The sequence below is a fragment of the Protopterus annectens genome, chromosome 8.part0 (genome assembly GCF_019279795.1).
Source record: "Protopterus annectens isolate FY-2018-M chromosome 8.part0, PAN1.0, whole genome shotgun sequence".
NCBI classification, from domain to species: domain Eukaryota; kingdom Metazoa; phylum Chordata; order Ceratodontiformes; family Protopteridae; genus Protopterus; species Protopterus annectens.
The window spans coordinates 1,788,746,303-1,788,767,736 of record NC_056741.1 but is presented as its reverse complement, the minus strand read 5'-3'; the positions used below and the strand labels follow the sequence as shown (position 1 = coordinate 1,788,767,736).

Below are 21,434 nucleotides of genomic sequence, written 5' to 3'. Positions count from 1 at the left end.
CACTCAATTATTTGTTAACCTTTCGAACCTGCTGCCACTAGTCACTTGAAGTTTTTGTCATGGAAAACTTTATTCTTTATAGCTATCACTTCTGTCAGAAGAATTTCTGAAATTCAGGCCTTATCCTGCAAACCTCCCTATCTAATCTTTCATAAGAACAGGGTCTCCCTGCAAGCAAATCCCTCTTTCCTACCAAAAGGTTGTCTCCGAGTCAACTATCAGTCAGACTATGTGACTTCCAGTCTTTTTTCCCAACATCTCCAATAAAGAGGAGTACTGTCTGCACATACTAGATGTGTATAGACAATTACGTTTCTATCTTCACAGAACAAAGAAACTCAGAAAATCTGATTAGCTGTTTATTTCCTTTTCTTCAGTCACTTTAGGAAGCCCAATTTCTAAAGTTACTTTAGCTAAATGGTTACAGACTGTATCACCTTTGTCTGTAACAAAAAGAGAGTGCACCTACCAGGACCTGTAAAACCCCATTCAACCAGAACAATAGCTTCTGCAGTTTTTCATGCCAGAGCTTCTTTAGATGATATTTCTGCAGTGGTGACAAAGGCATCTCCTCATACATTTATTATGCATTACAGGCTGGATCTGGTCTCTAGGGGACATGTATCATTCAGCTTGATGGTGCTCAGGAATATTCTTCTGTAAGACCTCCCAAGATTCAGGTAGCTAGGGACTTTGTCCCACGGTCAAGGATTACATGAAGATTAACAACATCAGATAAAGTTATGTCTTACCATAATGTTCTATTTGTGTTGTCAGTCTTCACTAATCCTTGACCTTCCTCCCTCTCCTTCCCCCTGCCTTAGAACTTTTGGTGGATCAGATCTCTCCAAAGATTGGCTTAGTGATAGAGACACAGATATGGCCTCTGATCCTTTATTTATTGTCTGTCAGTATTGCTTGCAAACTCGATCTGAGGTGATTTGTGAGGAGCATTGTGGGTAGAGTTTAGCTCAAGAGTTTTTGGAAGGTGCGAGCTGGAATAACAGCTGAGTCGGTTCCGAGGCTTGGAACCAAGCCTACAGTCAAGGATGCACCCTGACCCCATTTAACTTCATCTGACTGTCTGGATGATAGGATCTTTCTTCCCTTTTGGCACCTTTTTACTGATGACGGGCAGCAGACATTAATGGAGGAAAGAAAGCCTGCTACTAGAAAGTCATATATTAGCAAATGGAAATGCTTTTCTAGTTGGTGCCAAAAACGTAACTGACAACTGTTTCAGGGTGAGTTGTTCTCTGGTTTTGCAGTATTTGTGTAAGTTACTATCCTTTGGCCTTTCTTTCTCCTCTATCACGGTTCATTTATCGGTCATTTGAACATGTTTGCCCAAGGATTCTCTTCTTAAAATGTGTTCTCATGTCAAAATGTTTTTGAAAGGGGTTTGGCATAAGAGGCCTCCAAGAAAATCAGTACCCCCTCTTAGGATCTTAATTTTGTGTTAGAGAATCTAACACTTGCTCCATTTGACCAGCTAATCTGTTCGACATGAGGTTCTTAACATTGAAAACTGATTTACTCATTGCTCTGACCTCTGCAAAAATAGTATCTGAATTGCATGCTCTTATTGCGAGTCAACTCCATCTCATTTTCCCAAAGAGTCAGGGTTTCTTTGAGAACTAGTCCTTTTATGCCTAAAGTGGTATCCGGGTTTACTTTAAGGCAGACTGTGACACTGGAGTGGGAAGTTCATTTGGAATACAAATGGATACACTCAATATTTCCAGATGCAGACCTCTCTGCATGAAGCACAGTTTTCCTTAAGAGCACACAGGTAACACACTCATCCCAGGTTCTGGGTTTCTGTCTCTGTCTCTCCCCAGGTCTCCAGTAAGGCTCCCCACTGACAGAGCTGCAGAGTTAAGTCCTCAGTCGAGTGTCTAAGCCAAGTCCTCCAGCACACACTCTGTGAAACCAGTGATGTTCTTCGTGTTTCACTGCTGCAGTCATTACATTTGGGTAATCTGCTGGCAGGTTGCCCTCAGTCGGCCTGAATTCCAAAGTCTTGGGTCCTGCGTCAGTTGCTGTCTTGTCTTCCATGTTGTCAAGTCATCAAGGGTATAAAACATGCAGCCGATGCCATTTTCTTTAGTCTTTCTTGCCGCGCGGTGCCCGAAGCAGAAGCATTTTGCAAGTGCTGGTCGGCCGACTACTGGAATATTTGAGTTTAAGTTTCAGAACCGAAATCTTCATTAAAGCTAAGTACCCCATTGGGGAAACTTTTTTCTTGCTTTTTACCGATGTCAGAAAAAAATAATAATTGTATTATTTGTGGGAAGCAAATACCTCATAAGGATTTCCATTTATACACTATTCCTTGCCTAGGCCCTGATCACAAGTGCCTGACTGTCGGTTTTGTGCTAGATTTAACCAACACACTATTAAGCGTCAGAATATTTTTGCATCAAAGTATTTTGGAAACAGATTTAACTACCCAGAAATGTCGTCGGATAGCAATCCGACTATCGGAGTACATAAAAAACGCAAAGAAAAGGACAGAGATAGGCAGTCGAGATCCAAAACCGACAACAAAGCTTTTCCTAAGCCAGTCGCTGGTTTGCCGGTACTCAGTGAGGCGCTTTCGCACAATCTTCGAGTCGCAGGCCTCTACCGACACCCATGTGGAGTCTGGCATGCTGCAAGATACTCAAGGTATTGGACCGACGGATGTATCTCCCTCGGATGGGTCCGGAGCCGCTGAGCAGGCACCGGCTTCTGAGGGTGTATTCAGACCAAAACATTTGTGTATCAAACCGACGACAGCTGCAAAACCAAAGACAAAAGCAACTTCTAAAACTAAAAAAATGACGCATGAGCCGTGTGCACAGGCCTCTATGCCTAAAAAACAGATGATCAAAATTGCTGAAGACCTTGTTACCTTGATCAGGGGTACCCATCCCCCTCCTGATAAGAGGCCTAGGCAAGACACTGATTATGAATCTTCAGATCAGGTTTCTATTTCTTCTGATTCCTCTTCTGATCAGGAATTATCTGTACCTCGTTATGAGGATTCTGATGCTATTCCATCTGCATCTTCTCCTGAGGATTATTCATTTGGAGAAACCTTGCATACTTTGAGGGAGCATTTTCACTGGGAGAGTCGAGACTTCTCAGAATCAAAAAAGAGGCTCAGGGATTTCCTTCTTCTCCCTCAGCACAAGCCTTTAGCCATTCCCCCTGTTTTAGACATTGTGGATGATGTGTTTTCAGAGTCGAGCTTAACCCCTGACTCCTTACCTCTGGCTTCCAGTAAGCCTGACAGATATTACAGAGTCCCCGATCCACATAAATTTTTATTTAGAAACCCTGCTGCTGATCCTGAAACTATTTCACAGGGTGCAAAGGGAGTTAAGGCCTCAACAGCAAAAAAACCCTACCCCCTCTGACAGAGATTCTAGGGCACTGGACAGATGGGGAAAAAAAGGTTTATACATCTGCAACCTTGGCAATCAGGGCCTTAAATTGTCAATTTCATATGCTTAAGTACTAACAATATGTTATAGGATTGCTGAAACAGAAAAATTATGTTGATTTCAGAATGTACAGAAAATAAAGAATTGCAGGAATTATTGCATGCAGCTGAACAAGTTGGAAAGCATACTTTGCAATGTAGTTTTGATTCTTTAGAGGCCTCCTGCAGGGCTGCTGTTACTGGATCTGTGATTAGAAGGCATGCCTAGTTAAAGGAACAAAATTTGCCTGATCATGTTAAAGCTAAATTGCTAGATACACCTTTACAGCATGATTCTCTGTTTGGTATTAAGGCAGAAGAGGTTTTAAAGAAAATGGAAGACAAAGCTAAATCTATGCAAACTGTTAAAGATTTCTTACAAGTGCAGCCACCAAGATTCAGTAGACACTGGCCTACAAAAAATTGGTCCTTTCCTGTGTCAGACAGAGCTCAAAGAGGCAAATCCAGATGCCCTAAGGGTTCCAGGTACCAGGCTCAAGACTCATGCAGGTCAAAGCAATGGGGAGCATCCACCTCCAAATCTGGAGGAGATCAGTTTACGCCTTTCCTCCTCTGCCTCGTCTACCCAAGGTCCTCCTAAAAGTCAGACAAGAGAAGCCAAAGATGATATTAATTGCCCCGGACTGGCCCCGCCAGTACTGGTACCCAATCCTAAGGAACTTGTCTCAATACCCAGCCTGGACCTTGCCTCAAAAACCAGAACTACTGTCCCAGCAAAACAATCGGATCCTGCACAATCAACTACAGACTCTGAACCTGGCTGCATGGCTAATCCTGTAATCATACAAACGACACCTCTCAATAAAGCTGTGATGGATGTCATTTTGGAAGCCAGAAGGCCTAGTACTAGAAAATCTTATGCTGACAAATGGAAGAGATTCTGTGCTTGGAATCAAGCACAAGGATCTGATACAGCAGAACCACATATTCCTCAGATATTACAATACTTAACTGAGATGCTTGACAAATACCTATCTTTCTCATCAATCAAAATCCACGCCTCTGCCATTTCGGCTCATTACAATACAGAGCCACCAATCTTTTCCCATCCTTTACTAAAGCAGTATCTTAGAGGAGCCAAAAATGTAAGGCCTCCTAGAAGATCACCATTACCTGCATGGGACCTCAAGTATGTGTTGGAAAAGCTCACCCTTCCTCCATTTGAACCAGCTGCTACCGCTGATATAAAGTTCTTATCATGGAAGACAGCTCTGCTACTAGCAATTACTTCAGCAAGAAGAGTTTCAGAGCTACATGCCCTCATGGCTGTAGAGCCTTTTATCATATTTTACCCAGACAGGGTGTCTCTGAGGACAAATCCTACTTTTATGCTTAAGGTCGTTTCCAGTGTGGCTCTTAACCAAACAATTCATCTGCCAACTTTTTATCCGAATCCGCAGAACAAAGGGGAGAGAATTCTGCATTCCCTGGATGTACACAGACAGCTAAGATTCTACTTCAGCAGGACTAAAGCTCTAAGAAAAACTGAGCAATTACTAGTGTCATATGCTGCAGGATCAGAAGGAAAGGCTATTTCAAAGCAGACAGTTTCAAAGTGGATAAGCCATTGCTTCCGTTTCTGCTACTTACACCATGGCAGACCTGTGCCCAAGGGCATTAGGTCTCACTCCACCAGAGCTGCAGCTACTTCAGCAGCCTTTCTCAGAGGAGTACCAACCAAGGACATTCTAGAGGCTGCTGCTTGGAGTTCTGTTCACACCTTTACAAAGCATTACCATTTGCCTCTCTACTCTAAGTCCAGGACAGGCTTTACCACTGCAGTGCTGCAGGGCCTTATAGTCTCACCTAATGCTGTTTGGCTCCAGCCTCCCAACCATAGCTTTGGGATTCTACCCAAATGTAATGACTGCAACAGTGAAACACGAAGAACGTAGTACAGATGTCCTTCAAGGATGCATCTGCAGTCATCACATATGGGTTGTCCTGCCTCAGGCAGCCCTTCAGTCGGCCAGATTCCAAAGTCTGGGTCCGGCGTCGGCTGATGTCACCCATTCCCCGACGTCAGAGCGCTTGGGGTATAAAAGCGTCAGCCGACGCCATCTTCCTCAGTCTTTCTTGCCGCGTGGTGCCCGAAGCAGAAGCAGTTCGCAAGTGCCGGTCGGCCAGCTCCTGTAATTCAGCTAACCGAAGACTTCAAAAGCTAAGTACCCTGTTGGGAACTCTTTCTTGCCTCAGCCGATGTCAGATAAAGTTAATAATTGTTTAACTTGTGGGAAACAAATACCTCATAAGGATTTCCACTCTTACTGCCTCCCCTGCTTAGGCCCAGACCACGACGTCTCGGCCTGTTCAGCCTGTGCTTCCTTCAACCGACGCACTCTTAGATGTCGGTCGGAGTTCGCAGAGGAGTTTTTTGGGGCTAGTTTCTCTTATAAAATGCCGTCGGAGACCCCGACTTCACATTTAACTAAGAAACGGAAAGACAAGGACCGACACACTCGGCCCGCGGTTTCGGCTGAAACCGCGGCTAGGCCTACCGCGAGTGTCTCGGTCTCGGCTGATACAGAGTCCTTGGAACTTCCGAACCCTGAAACAGTACAACCGACAGCCTCGGCCCCAGAGGCTCCCGCCGAGTCGGTTTTGGAATTGCCTTCAGAGACTGGTGTTTTGGAAGCTTCCGACACCATACCACTAGACAAAGCTACACCAGCACGTGGTGCAGCCAGGCCTCCTGCATCCATGTCCATTAAGGCCTTCACCAGGGCTAAAGCTGTTAAGCACACTTGTAGTAAGGGTTATGTGAAAACTGCATGCGTGCAAAGAAATAAGCTAAAACCAAGGAGGAGATAGATGTTACCTTGATGTATGCACCAACTTATCTTGTGTCTGACTTTTTTACCATCGTTTCCGCGCCTCGCTTTGTGCACGATACCCATGTGGGTGGGTCTTGGATCACCCGCAGAATCATGTATGCAAACTCACCACCTAGCCGAGAAAGGAGGTATTTGCAAGTAAACTGCATTGAGTTGTTTTTGTGAAGGAAGAGAAAGCCACCAAAGAATGCTACACAGGTACTTTGGTCCAGGCACACAGGCCTATTGGGGGACTGACCTCCTGACCAGGAGTGCATAGATGTTACCTTGATGTAGGCACCAACTTATCTTGTGTGACAACACTAAAGCCATGACTCCCAGGGTTATTCCTCAGGGACCCTCTTCTAGTTCCCAGATACTAACCTTGGCAGAGGACCTTATCTCTTTAATCAGGGGCTCTCAGCCCCATCCTGACAGGGGCTCCCAACCTCCTCTAGACAAAAGACCCAGGGTAGATCCCCCTGATCCCCTCTCCTCAGAGGAGGCCTCGGATGGCTCGGATCACTCCGACTACCAGGAGGAGGCTTTTTCAGCCTACGAGGATTTGGATGCAGAGGAATCTATCCCCTCAGCCTCCCCTCCTGAAGAGCTTTCCTTTGGGGAGACCCTTCACTCTATGAGAGAGCATTTCAAATGGCAGGGCCAGGAATATTCTGATTCCAGAAAAAGACTAAGAACTTTTCTTCATTTACCTCAGCATAGACCTTTGGCTATCCCTCCTGTTTTAAATGTCATTGATGATGCGTACTCTGACTCCAGTATGACCCCTGACACTCTGCCTCTGGCTCCTGTTAAACCTGATAGGTATTACAGGGTCCCGGACTCTTTACAAGGCCCACTCTGCTGATCCTGAAACTATTTCCCAGGGCCCTAAAGGGGTTGCAGCTGTTACTACTAAGAACCCACTCCCCTCTGCAAAGGAGTCCAGGGCTTTAGAGAGATGGGGTAAAAAAGTGTATACTTCTGCCACTCTTTCCATGAGGGCATTAAATTGTCAATTTCATATGATGCAGTACCAAGAGTATTTGTTAGAAGAAATGCATAAGAAACTGTCTTCTACTGAACCCCTTGATCGCAAATCCCTTCAGGATCTGGCGCATAATTCCCAGCAGGTTAGCAACTATTTCTTGCAGTGTGGTTATGATGCATTGGAAGCTTCATGTAGGTCAGCAATGACAGGTGTAGTCATACATAGGCATGCTTGGCTGAAGGAACAATCTCTGCCAGACCATGTTAAAGCTAAGCTTTTGGATGCTCCACTGGAAAAGCAAAAGTTATTTGGTTCCACTGCTCAAGAGGTCCTAAAGAAATTTGAGGAAAAGGCAAAATCTGTACAAACAGTTAAAAGATTTTCTTCAAGTGCAACCACCAAGATTCAGCAGAAATTGGCCTTCCAAGAATTGGTCCTTTCCGGACACAGAAAGATTTCAGAGAGGAAGGAACAGGCATGCCAGAGGTAGAGGGCAAGCTAGGGGCTCCTACAGAGGCCGTCAATGGCAACCTCCAAACCAGACAGGTAGTGCAGGACCTGCAACTGCTGCACAAGGACAAACTCAATGACTTTACTTTGACTCCGCCAACCAGGGCTCAAAAGAAGCACCTTTGGGCGGAAAGCTTTCTTTATTCTCAAAAAATTGGCACAGCATTACAAAAGACAAATGGACAGTGCAAATAATAGACAACGGATACAGGTTCCATTTCCACACATTGCCAAAAAGAAAAGGCATGCCCGGTCTACCACCAAATCAAAGGGCAGAGGCTTTGAAACAAATCTCAAGCTTACTACAAATGAAAGCTATAGAAAAAGTTCCTCTTTCAGAACAAGGCCAAGGATTTTACTCCAGACTATTCCTTGTTCCAAGAAAAGAAAATCAGTGGAGACCAATTCTCGACTTGTCCGCACTGAACACTTATCTCATTGTGCCAAAATTCAAAATGCTGACTCTACAGCAACTCCTTCCCATGCTGGGCAAGGGGTCTTGGCTGGTGACTCTAGACCTCAAGGAGGCATACCTGCATGTCCCTATCAGACAAAGTTGCAGAAGACACCTCAGATTTCTTGCAGGGTCAGAACATTATCAATTCTTAGCATTGCCCTTTGGCTTATCTACTGTGCCCAGAGTATTCACGAAATGCCTGGCATCAGTAATAGCACACTGCAGACTTCAGGGGATTCAAATATACCCATATCTGGACGACTGCCTTATACAAGCGGACAGCCAACAAACTTTGGTAAAGGACTTAAATTATGCCATCAATCTTCTGCAGGCCTTGGGATATACAGCCAACATGCACAAATCAAGACTTGTTCCATCCCAAAGAATAACCTTTTTGGGTGCGGATCTAGATACAACCACCCAAATGGCTTATCTCACAGAAGAAAAACAAAGACAACTACCGGATTACTTCAAGAATCTGACAAGACAAACCCAGCTGACTGCAAGGAAAATCCTGCAGGCCCTGGGTTACATGGCATCCTGTATTCTTTTGATCCCACAAGCAAGGCTACATATGAGGAAGCTACAGTGGTACCTAAGGAGTTTATGGACTCAGCACAGTCACAGTTTAGAAGCTTTAATCCCACTCATTCCATGCCTTCAAAAGGAATTTCTGTGGTGGGCTCAGGCCAGCCAGTCCAACAGGGGGTTGCCCTTCACAAAGCCAAAAACCTCCCAAACTATTACAACAGATGCTTCAGACCTAGGTTGGGGAGCACACATGGAGTGCAGAGGTATTCAAGGACAGTGGTCACAGAAGGAGCTACGCATGCATATAAATCAAAAAGAAATGCTAGCAGTAATACATGCAATCGAGGCCTTCAAACTCTTTCTACATCAAGGCTACCTACTAATAAGGACAGACAACACCACAGTAATGTGGTACATAAACAAGCAAGGAGGTACCCATTCCTACCCTCTTTGCAGACTGGCAATGAATCTATGGGATCTTTCCTTGAAACTCAATATACAGCTGCAAGCTCAGTTTGTGCCAGGGAAAGACAATACACTGGCGGACAGCTTAAGCAGAAATATCATCGATGCGCACGAATGGATGTTGCACCCAGACATTTTCTTACAGATAACACAATCTTGGGGGAGGCCGGACATAGATCTATTTGCATCCCCCCACAATCATCAACTGAAGAAATTCTGCTCAAGGACATACCACCCACAAGCGTGGAAAGTGGACGCTCTCTCTTTCAGCTGGAGAAATCTAACAGTGTATGCATTTCCACCAATTCCATTAATGACCAAGGTGTTACTGAAGATCAGGACAGGGCAGCCAAAAGTAATTCTGATAGCTCCGGACTGGCCAAGACAGCACTGGTACCCACTGCTAAGGAGCATGTCACATACGAAACCATGGCCTCTTCCTCTATGGCCATTTCTTCTGACACAGCACAGATGCAAAACTCTACATTCCAACCTGAGAACCTTGCAACTGACAGCCTGGAGAATACCTTGACTCCTCCTCAGGATAAGCTATCCCAGAGAGTGAAGGACATTATTATGGAAGCTCGCCGCCCTTCCACAAGAAAGGCATATTCAGCAAAATGGAAGAGATTTCTCATTTGGAACACCACAAAGGGCCTGGATATGACAGTGGTGAACATGGCACATATCCTGGAATATTTGGCAGAAATGTTCCACAATGATCTGTCTTACACTTCTATTAAAATTCATGCTTCAGCAGTATCAGCAGAGTACAATACTGATCCACCTGTCTTCTCACATCCTCTCCTAAGACAGTTTCTAAGAGGAATCAAAAACATCAAACCTCCTCGGAAACCACCTCTACCTGCTTGGGACCTTAACTTCATGTTGGAAAAGCTAACGCTGCCTCCCTTTGAACCAGCAGCATCTGCAGATCTACAGTACCTTTCATGGAAGACTGCCTTCCTTCTGGCCATAACCTCAGCAAGAAGAGTTTCAGAGTTGCAGGCCCTGATGGCAGTACAGCCATTTATTATTTTTCATCAGGACAGAGTTTCACTGAGAACTAATTCTACATTTATGCCAAAGGTGGTATCCAGGGTTTCATTAAACCAAGTCATTCACTTGCCTACCTTCTTCCCAAATCCACAAAACAAAGGGGAGAAACTTCTGCACACCCTGGACATTCACAGACAGTTGCGCTACTACTTGGACAGAACTAAAGGTTTCAGAAAAGCTGACCAGCTGTTGGTAGCATATGCTCCTGGTACTCAAGGAAAAGCAATTTCCAAACAGACAATTTCAAAATGGATAGGAAATTGCATCCGCATTTGTTACTCCTTTCATGGAAAGACTGTACCAACTAACATTAGACCTCATTCCACGAGAGCCACAGCCACCTCCACAGCCTTCTTAAGAGGGGTGGCTACCAAGGACATTTTAGAAGCTGCCACAGGGAGCTCCGTGCATACATTTGCCAAGCATTACAATTTACCTTTATATTCCAGATCCAGAGCAGGCTTTGCTACGGCTGTCCTGCAGGGTATCTTAGCTACACCATCCTTTTCTTAGTTCCTCCACCCCCAGATTGGCTATGGTATTCTACCCATATGTGATGACTGCAGATGCATCCTTGAAGGACATAGTACAGTTTTGTACCTACCATAAATATAGATGTCCGATAGGTATGCATCTGCAGTCAGGTTTACCCTCCCTCCTTCCCCTCTGTGATATTCTTGGGTACTTACCCCTCTAATAGCTAGCTGGGGGAATCTATTGTGGTGTATTTGTTTTTATATATATATATATATATATATATATATATATATATATATATATATATATATATATATATATATATATATATATATATATATATATATATTATTGTGCATGTTTGGATTTTTATTGCATTTCTCCAAATTTAGCCTTCCTTAGAGGGCACCTGGCATCTGGGGCAAGAAAAACTGAGGAAGATGGCGTCGGCTGACGCTTTTATACCCCAGGCGCTCTGACGTCGGGGAATGGGTGACATCAGCCGACGCTGGACCCAGACTTTGGAATCCGGCCGACCGAAGGGCTGCCTGAGACAGGACAACCCATATGTGATGACTGCAGATGCATACCTATCGGACATCTACATTTATGGTAGGTACAAAACTGTACTTTGTGTACACTTACCATAAATGTAGATGTTTGAATGTATTCATCGTTGCAGTCCAGGTTACCCTCCCGCCATCCCCCTGTCATTCTACAGTTTATCTTTCCTTTTCTATCTTCTACAACCTAAGTGGTGTATTTGCTTGCAGATGAAGGTAAAGTTTATATTGATGCATGTATATATATAAATATATATAACATTGCTACCTTTTTGGGGTCACCTGACATCAGGGGCAAGAAAAACTAAAGAAAATGGCTTTGGCTGCATGTTTTATACCCCTGACGACCTGAAGTCATGGAAGAGAAGACAGCAACCGACATAGGACCCAAGACTTTGGAATTCAGGCTGACTGAGGGCAACCTGCCAGCAGATTACCCAAATGTAATGACTGCAACAGTGAATACACTCAAACATCTATATTTATGGTAAGTGTACACAACTGTACTTTTCGTGTCCCTGTCTCAGGTAGCTGACACACACACTCTTTTAGATTTAATTTTCACACACACACACACACACACACACACACACACACACACACACACACCTGAGAAAAGCTGGCAAAGATTACCAGCTCTACCAGCTTTGCCCAGACTATAAGGTAGATTCACTGCCACCAGTCAGTTATTATAAGGCTCTTAAAGTGGTATCCAGTTATACTGAGTGAAATTAATATTAATATAAATGGTAATTTTGACCAAACAGCCAGCTTTTAGGAGTGGCCACAGTTATCACCAAATAAATATATGCAAATACTCTCAAAGCTTAAATATTTTCTAAAAAGGACCAGCCACAATGAAAAGTTGAAATATATGAAATATATATAAGAATATGAATAGAGCAAGGCAGAATGATGTGGGTGAGCTGTCCTTGTTGTCAGATCCAAGACAGAATACAGAACACTGACAGCAATCTCCTACTAATATCTAAATATTACATATGGCTTACAAATTGACATTAAACACAACAGGTCATCTGACTCCTGTTTCTCAGACTGTCCCCATCACTAGAAGCTGCCAGGATTTTAGCCCCACATGTCAATAATACACACACAAGAGCATTGCTCAAGTCTGGTACAGCTGCTGGTAGTCATAAAACCATAAAACACTTCCCTTCTACCTACAGGAGCTAATAAACCATACTTCTTACAGATATTGCGTCTCTGGCTTCATTCAAAACTATGAGATAACATCATTATGGCCTAGGCCCATTAGTTTCATTTTCATACTATTTTTGAAGTTTGAAATTAACCTCTTGTTGTCCATTATCCTCTGTTAAAACATATACATTTGAACAGTTAAAATAATGCATGTACATTTTTTTTTCCAGCAGGGCACACTTGATACATTTTAACACAAGCAGCTTTACAAATGCATCAGAAGCAGCTGTACAAATCAGTTTGCTATACAAATGATATATAATTATTTACAAAATTCCAGCTAGCTGTGCTGATATATGTTACACATTCACTGCCCCACATCTCTTGGCAGTACCTCCTATCGTCGCACTATCCATCTTCCCATTTTCTTTCTTGAAGATAAACATGGGGGAGAAAGGATACTCCATACCATGAATGCCCACAGACAACTTTGGTGCCGTCTTGGCAGAACTAAATGTTTCATATCTTCAGAGCAGTTGTTCATTTCTTGTGAAGGTAAGAAGAAAGGGACAACCTTTGTCAAAACAAGCTATCTTCAAATGGTTGTCTCAGGCTATTACCCTTTGTTATACTCACCACAATAAAACTATTCCAGGCAGAGACGATGTTCTGTCTACCAGGGTTTTGGTTCCATCTATGGCTTCTTGGAAAGGGTGGAATTCTAGAAGTGTTCTAGAAGCAGCAAATTGGTCCTGTATACCATGTTTACAAGGCATTGCAAGTTTTTTTTCTTTTCCTAGGTCTGTATCAGGCTTTGCTAGGACCATTCTTCAGGGGTTTCTGGACCCTTTCTCTTCCAGCTCCTAAATGTGGAAAGCTGTGGTAATTTACCCATATAGGTAAGGCAGTGATCAGTAAATATGATGAACTTAGTTGTGAACTCAGTTTGAATGATTACTGCTGTAGTAGCTGCTCCCTTCTTCCCCCATGTTCTTTGTTGTGTTATTTATTCCAAAATGTGAATATGTATTTTTATTATTCCTAGCATTATCCTTTCAGGGCTCAGCCTCCATTTCTGTGTTGGCATGAAACCTTAGAAGGGTTTGGTGCCCAAACTTGCCTTTAGACAGCTCAGCTGGAGCTGAGTAATCGTTTGTGACTGTGGAAGGTGCCAGAACCTTTAGAAGCTTGCCAGGATATAACTCATGTAGCTAAGGCAGCTGCAGCAGTGATCATTTGAACATCTACTGTTATGGTAAGATTACTTATACAACTTAACTTTCTCTTGTAAGAACAGTACATCAAATTTACATGCTAAGTGTTCACATCTGTAAAAATATTTCTTTTGACTATTTCAGAGAATTGCTCATTTTAGCACTCTTACCCCAATCCGTGCCATTTGTCACCTTTTGCTAGTGACATTTCTGTCTTACTCCTTCGTTCCTACTGGTCAACCCTGGTTCAAATTTTAGCAACTTACTACTTTTGGTGTACAAGTTTAAGGGGTAGAGTATTTCCCTTTGACCTTTTTATCTTTCCTACAGTTCATAAAACAATAGAAGGAAGAACCTTGTTTAGATATTTTCTACCTTGTTAAAATTATTTTACCTCCCTCTAGTTAGGATAAAATAGATAAACTGCTTGGGCTGTCCTTTAAGTGAGTCTCCAGGTTTAATTACTCTTTTCCTGTTCTCATTATTCACAGACTTCCCATGGTAAAACACATCCCACATACTAAATCCAACATGGTGGCCATAAGCAGGTGATCAGACATTTGCTTAATACCAAATTACTATCTGTTAAAAAACGTTTTTAGAAAATATTAAAAATTGGTCAACTGAAGTGTTTTAATGCTATAATAAGAAAACTGCATTGTATTAGTACTGTTGCAAGTATATTCCCTCCCAACGTTTCACTTGTATTTTTCTTTTTTTTTTCAAATTCCTCTTTATTGTTATATTTCATAATAAAAACAGGACTAACAACATACAGCATAATCAAACAAAAAGACACAATATGAGACAGAAAAAAAAAGACATATACATTGAAAACTATGTACACTTATACATTGCCCAGTTATATATAAAGAGAGTTAACAAATAACTTTGGTAAAAACATCTAGAAACATCTGATCAATTTAATATGTGATCAAAAAGTATTCTCCAAAACTCTTTAAGGAGTGGTTTATGGCCGGAGTTATGAAATAAGTACTTGTGTGCCTTGAGAATCTTAATAGCTAAAGATTTAAAGCCTTCCCAGGTCAGGGTGTGTCTATTTTTCCAATTCAGAGAAGTATAATATTTAATTAATGAGAAGATAGAAATCAGGACTCTATAATTCCGTTCGGATAGGCCTGGAGGTGGAATATGAAGGATAGTAAATTCCCAAGAAAGAGTAGATTTTTCATATCCAATTTTCTCCAGTAAGACTGTCAAAGCACACCATAGCTTATAGGAGCGTTTGCAACTCCAGAAAACATGTAGAATATCCTCATTTTGATCAGGGCAAAATTGACAGTTAGGGGGGTATTTGGAAGAAATTTTGTTAAGAATTTCAGAAGTAAGATAAGCATTGTTCATTATCATTAATTGTGTATATTTAAGTTTTTTAAAATGTATAAATCTAGAACTAATACTTATGGCCTTAGAAACCTGATTATGTTTAATAGAAGGGTTGTGTTTTAGCCAAAAATTGTAAAAAATGAGTCAATTTTGTGCTTTGATAGCCATAATAGCTTTGTACATATTTGAAATCATCTTTTTTAGAAAGAAACAGGTTCCACAATACTTTGCAGGTTGCGATATCCTTATCGGAGACCATGTCGTGCTCCAAATAGGTATGGGCAAGATCTCTAATTTGTCTTAATATAATTGTATATTTTTTGGGTAAATTCAAATTAGATTTTAGATCCGAAAGAGCCTGGTGTTTGAAAGGGAATAGATCAGAGATAACAAGGTTCTTGAGAAGAGGGTAATGATCCAGATTTAACATATGACCATTCAGTGTTAGATTAGGGTTGAGATGTAGCGGTTGCAAAGTATTAAAGGAATAAATCAGATTCAGGGAACTAAAGAGATTTTGAATAGACCTTATATTAAATTTAATACTTTTTAGTAATTTAAGTTTGCCAAAGCTTTTTTTGTTCAGGAAAGGGAGGGCAGCTGGGTTTATGTTCAGAGATTTAACATAATTATTATAGAGGCCAACCCAAATAGGTGACCATGAAGAGAGCGTCTTATTGTAAAGAAGCAATATTTATAATTCTACTTCCATTGATTATCTCATAATATGTTCTAAAGTCAGGTAGACCCAGGCCACCTTGTTCTTTAGGGTAGGTAAGTTTCAAATAACTAATCCTGACAAATTTGGGGGCCCAAATGAATTTTGAAATAAGAGATATAGTATTTTTAAAGAAATTGTTGTGTACTATACTTGTTGCTGCATTGAATAAGTACAGTAATCTAGGAAGTATATTCATTTTAATGATTGCAGTTCTGGCCAGAAAAGGAAGCTTAAGTTTAGCCCATCTACCAAGGTCACCCTGGATTCCAGACCAGCATTTAGCTAAATTATCTTGGAATTGAGAAGTGTTACCCTGAGAGAAGTATATACCTAGATAGTGAAGTTGTTGTGTAATGTTTCTACCTGTATTAGCGAATATATTGGGAAAAGGTGAATATATATCTATCGGGAAAATTAATGATTTATTACTGTTGAGTTTGTAATTTGCAAAGTTAGAAAATGTGTTAATGGAGGATAAGATTTTGATCAGGTCAGAATTGTCACTTGTATTTTTCTGTAATTCTTATTTCTTCCACTTTAGTAGTCTGTTTTATTACTTACACTGCTACAGTCCACAAAGTCTGCTTTGTCCCTCTGCCATTAATCATTATTTATGACCACTGTGTGAATTTAGGCTGGCATTCTCACACAAGTCAGAGAAATGTGAGCTTGCTGGTTACTTTCTGCATTTCTCTGTGTCTCTACTCCATCCTACTTAGAAACATCAGAAACTACTTAGTGGGGAATCTCTTGTATTTTTTTGTTTTGTTTTGTTTTTCTAATTACTTGTCTATTTCTTCTGCCTGCTTTTCAGCTATAGTCTGCAATCTAGTCTGTTGAGTAGCTTGCATGTAATTCTCCATATACACAAAGGCTTGCTCGTGGTTTAAAATGTCTTGACTCCAGAGGGGAAAGAAAATCTTCAAAGCAGGTGAGTACAGAAGTTTAAAACTCACCTTGGCTTTCCTGCATTGCCTGAAGACTGGAACAAATTTGTTTCTTCTCGCTTTCTTGACTGATTCAAAATTGTTATTTACACAGATTCTTGTCAAACCCACTTGCAGGGTTTTGCCTTTCTTCCATATCTTTAACAGAATTTGTTTTGGGTGTTTTTTCTGTCATTTAATCAGCATAGGCCTTGACACTCTGTTTTTCCCTTACAGTGGTATATAGACTGTATGTATTCTGTCAAGTAATAGCTCAGTCTCAGGCAACTCTGTCCATTTGTTTAATTGCCTTTCCATGAGCAATGCAGTCTTTTTCTTCCTGCCCTTCAAGTTCATTCATAAATTTAAGCTTTTCCCTTCTGACATTGTACTATGTCTGACATTTTTCCATTCATTTCTTTTTTGTGTTGCATCCACTTCTATTAGTTTCTCCTGGTAAGTTTGTTGAAACTTCTGCAGTTCAGTAATATCCACATTGTGTCAGGGCTTCCCTTCTTGAGTTTATTTGATTTCATACAGTCTGCCATTGTCTCACTTAGTTTCTTTATTTCATCTACATTTTACCTCCTTTCTCATTCTTTGTGGACATTTCTTTTATCTCTGACTTCACCAGTTCTTCTGGCTAATGCTGCAGCAGACCACGTACATGGAGAGGGTTTTTTTCTCAGTATCTTTGTTTTCATTCAATTCACTGTTAAATTTCTTCTTCCCTTTTGCTGGCATCAAGACTTGATTCCCTTTTAGAGATTGTTTTTTCATTTTTTTTGCACAGTTTGGCAGTGTAGTTGCTCATTGTCTGGTTGACTACATAGGAGAGCTGAGATATTAAGTTTTAAGACAGTGCCCTGCAGAAGTCCATCCTTCACCTGTGTTTGATCCTACATCTCTGTTAATTTGTTAGGTATACTTATAGGTTTGCTTGACAGGTCTTTTATGTAGTGAACCTTTATGTACATCAAGGCTTTAGGTTGCATCTTTGCAGTAATTTCCATGATCAGTAGACTTGCCGACTTGGGACTCACGGTTTACTCCTACTGATTTGAAATAACCATTGTGAACAAGAGGCAGTGTTTGGTCTTCTGCAGTCCTTGTACCCATCAGTTCTGAGGAAGAAGAGGAGGAAATGGATTATAAGTTGCAGATAACCTTCCCAATCCTATCACAAAGATAACAAGGACACCCTGACCTTTGAATCACCACCATAGGATCTCTCCTTTGGGGATACTCTCTTGTTAAAGAGAGAGCATTTCTGATGGCAGATACAGAAAGCAAGTTTGGGCATGCATTTCCCCAGAAAATAGCTACGGACCTCATAAGACTCAACTCACCTAGACCTCCTCTTCCTCCAGTCCAGAAAGCTGTCCTTTCTGGATATTTTGACACAAACGAGGCTCTCAACCCCTTGTCCCCAAGAACCTTGACCATTTTTATAGGGTACAGAAGGGTTCTCATAAGTCTCTTTGCAAGGCTTCTTCGGCAGATCCAGATACAGTGTCCTTAGAATCTGCTGGAAAAGCTATATTGGCTTCAGGGTGTAGCACTCTTCTCCAGTGGAGAGCAGACTATTGAGACTTGTTTGGAAATAAGGTTTATGCTTCTTTAACCTGTCAAGTCCAGTCGAGATTTTAAAATACCAAGCATATGTCCTCAATCAACTCATTAACAGTTGATGGGGAGTGCAGGATGAAAGCCAAGCTTAGACTTCATTACATGTGTAAGCCCAACCCTCACTGGGCCAGTGATCAAGGAGCCTGAATCCTCACCACTGACACCTGTGGCGTACATTCACTTTCAGAAAAATAGATACACTCAGTATTTCCAGATGTAGACATCTCTGCATCAAGCACAAATTCTCTTAAGAGCACACAGGGCACACACTCAGCCCGGGGGTCTAGATTTCTGTGTCTGACTCCCTCTGTGTCCCCAATAAGGCTACCCACTGGTACGGCTGTAGAGTTAGGTCTTCAGCTGAGTGTCTAAGCCAAGTTCTCATGGACCCTCTCTGTAACACCAGTCGTTTGTGTCCCTGCTCCAAGTAGCTCACACACACACACACACACACACACACACACACACACACACACACACACACACACACACACACACACACGCCTGGGAAAGGCTGGCACAGATTTATCTGCTGTGACCCTTCTGACCAGAGTATAACGTAGTTATCACTGCCACCAGACACTCCACAATCCGCTACTCTAAGGCCCTTAACAAAGGCGTGTTCAATTATGCTGTGTAATATGAATACTTATACAAATGGTAGTAGTTGACCAAGACAGCTAGGCCTTCCGGAGTGGTCCACACAGTGTCACCAAATAAATATAAGCACTCTCAAAGGTCAAATACTTTCTAAAAGGACCAGCCACAATAAAAGTTTGAAATATGTTTAATAATAAATAATAAAAGAACATGAAAACATTGAATATATATTTACAGTAAACCACAGAGTCAAATCACAGGAAATATTGAAAATAACATTGATGGACAGACTGAGACAAATAAAGAAAAACAATATCTAAACTAAGCTTCACTGTACTGTCCTGACTGATTCTAGGAGAATTACTATTCCCCACTTACTTCATAGAAAAAGGCAGATGATGTGGTGAATGGTCCTTCTTGTTGTCAGGCCCAAGACAGAATACTCATTCTTCATAGATTACTCATTATAATATCTAAAACATAATTTCCAAGATGGCTGGCAGAATGTTCTCTTCTGATCACATGACTCTATGTTCTCACAATATCCCACTTTGAAGCTGAGACAGGAATTTAGCATAGACAGCTGCAATACACATCTAAATATTTATGGCAATGCCCTAGAGCCATGAAACAATTACATTACTTTCCCTCTACTTTATAGAGGCTATTAAACAATAGCCTCTCCCAGACCTTCTGACTTCAGTTCCATTCAGCACAGTTGGATGCTATTTTCGTGGTTTAAGTGTTCGTTTACATTTCCCTTATTTTTCTTAAAGTAAACTAGCTGGTTAACCGCTGCTTTTCCAGGGTCCTTTGCTAACATGTCTACATAGAGTCTCGCATGTATGTTTCTTCTCTGTCCAGCAGGACCCACTGTTGATACATTTTTCAACACTAGCAACTTTACAGTTATATTTTGATATTCAAGTGCCATACAGTTCTAATACATTTGTAAAATAAGCATCTGTACAAGTCAGTTTGGTATGCAAATGCCATACAGTCTTAATACATTTGTAACATAAGCATCAGTGCAAATCAGTTTGATATTCAAAGGATATCATTCTTTACAAAACTCCAGCTAGCTATGCTGGCACTAGTCTATATTATATCACCACAACATGCTCTGAATTGTGTGGGTGATTCTGTTGGGCTACTGCACTTTAGTCAGAATCTGAAGACATTCTTAACTGAGGACCCCGTGCATGTCTGAGGAAATGGAGGCACTGCTTCTCAGTGCATCCCTTCACAAGGATTTGCTCTTCAGACACCATGCTCATAATGTATTTGAAGAAATGACAGGAAGGGGAAGATCATGGACCCAGTGAAATGCATGATGTTATGTGGTCCAGTCCGGAGCTGAGCATCGGCTCAGACTCAGCCAACTTGATTTTTCTAGCACAAAGTCTCTAATTGGCTGGGCTAACCTGGTATCCCATGTTGCACTGCTCCATAGCCCCAGATCTCGTTTGCCGCTCGTGTAGCTAGGACGTGGTCTCGCTTGGCTGTGGCTAAGTACCTTTAAAACTTCTTTTTTTCTCTCAGAAAATTGTGGTTTTCCTCACAAAAGCTATTTTAATAGCTATTTTTGCTTGCTAGTTATCGTGTTTGTTGTGTGAGAGTGTTCTTTTGTATCCCTCTGTTCTGGTGGGCTAGGCCCGTTTAACTTAGAGGACGTAGTCTTCCCTGTTGTCTAGTTGTTGTCTAATATTCCTGTTCGGTGTTGAGAGTGTCTTTTTCTCCCTGGTGTAGTGACTGTGAGTAGATTCAAGAATTGTTTAAGTTAGAGATTCTTGTCTGCTGTTGTTGGCTGTAGTTTCCCCCCTTAGCCGTTTTTCTCAGGCATAGGGTCCTGTTGCTTTGTGTTTCATTTGGTGCACAAGTGCCTGTCAATATGTCTAAAGATCAGAAAGATCAAAAGGAACATAAACCTTCTGGGTTTAAGAAATGTTCCAAATGCAACTACAAGATGTCCATTACAGATGGACATTCCCTTTGTGTTTACTGCCTAGGGGCAATTCATCTACAAGAGTCCTGTAGCTTTTGTCACGCCTTCAGTCCGAGGGTGCTACAGGAAAGGAAAAACAAACTTATATTGAGGGGTCTTTTAAAGCCTTCCTTTGAGGAGTCCTTGGACTCTTCCTCTGGTTCTCAAGCTAAGTCCAAGGCTTCTAAGGCCAAGAAGAGATCTCCGGCTCCGTCTGTTTCTTCGGAGCCACCGGAGAAGACTGCCAAATTGGATTCTACCTCCTCGGCTCCTCTGTCCTCGGGGCCGCAGGAGGTATCTGTTGTGCTGGAATCGGCCTCGGCTCCAATTCTGTTAGAACCCATTCGGAGCCAGTCTCCCAGTGTTAGGCATGGATCTCCAGACAGGAGATCACAGTCACCTTCTCTTTCCTCCAAATCCTCCAGACTTTATAATTTGGATGTTGATAGGGTGGTTCAGAGGCTCCTGCAGTCGCCTGTGTTGGCAAAATTATTTT

The 21,434-nt window shown here is 41.8% G+C and overlaps 1 long non-coding RNA gene across 3 annotated transcripts in view; it reads left to right on the top strand.

The window, feature by feature from the left end:
- LOC122809645 overlaps positions 1–21,434 on the top strand; it is a 1,890,825-nt gene that overhangs the window by 865,002 nt on the left and 1,004,389 nt on the right. The window lies entirely within an intron of this gene.